The sequence below is a fragment of the Juglans regia genome, unplaced genomic scaffold (assembly GCF_001411555.2).
Source record: "Juglans regia cultivar Chandler unplaced genomic scaffold, Walnut 2.0 Scaffold_3702, whole genome shotgun sequence".
Classification (NCBI taxonomy): Eukaryota; Viridiplantae; Streptophyta; class Magnoliopsida; order Fagales; family Juglandaceae; genus Juglans; species Juglans regia.
This window is the reverse complement of record NW_023358545.1, coordinates 1-256: the sequence shown is the minus strand read 5'-3', so window position 1 is coordinate 256 and position 256 is coordinate 1. Positions and strand designations below refer to the sequence as shown.

The window sequence follows — 256 nt, the reverse complement described above, 5'->3', positions numbered from 1 at the left end:
ATGGGTTTGGATCAGATCTCTGTTTGGATTGGGATCGGAAGGACGCTAGTATGTCGCTCAAGGATTATTTGAATTTTAAGTAATTAGTTTGATGGGTGCGATCATACCAGCACTAATGCACCGTATCCCATCAGAACTCCGCAGCTAAGCGTGCTTGGGCGAGAGTAGTACTAGGATGGGTGACCTCCTGGGAAGTCCTCGTGTTGCACCCCTCGTTTTTGTTTTTTCCGCCTTGCGAGATAAATTGACAAGAAGG

The 256-nt window shown here is 46.9% G+C and overlaps 1 non-coding gene across 1 annotated transcript; it reads left to right on the top strand.

Moving 5' to 3' along the window:
- Window positions 1-93: 93 nt before the first annotated feature.
- On the top strand, window positions 94-212 carry LOC118345684. Its single transcript, XR_004799182.1, has one exon. It is a non-coding gene; the product is annotated as a 5S ribosomal RNA (ribosomal RNA).
- The last annotated feature ends 44 nt before the right edge of the window (window positions 213-256 follow it).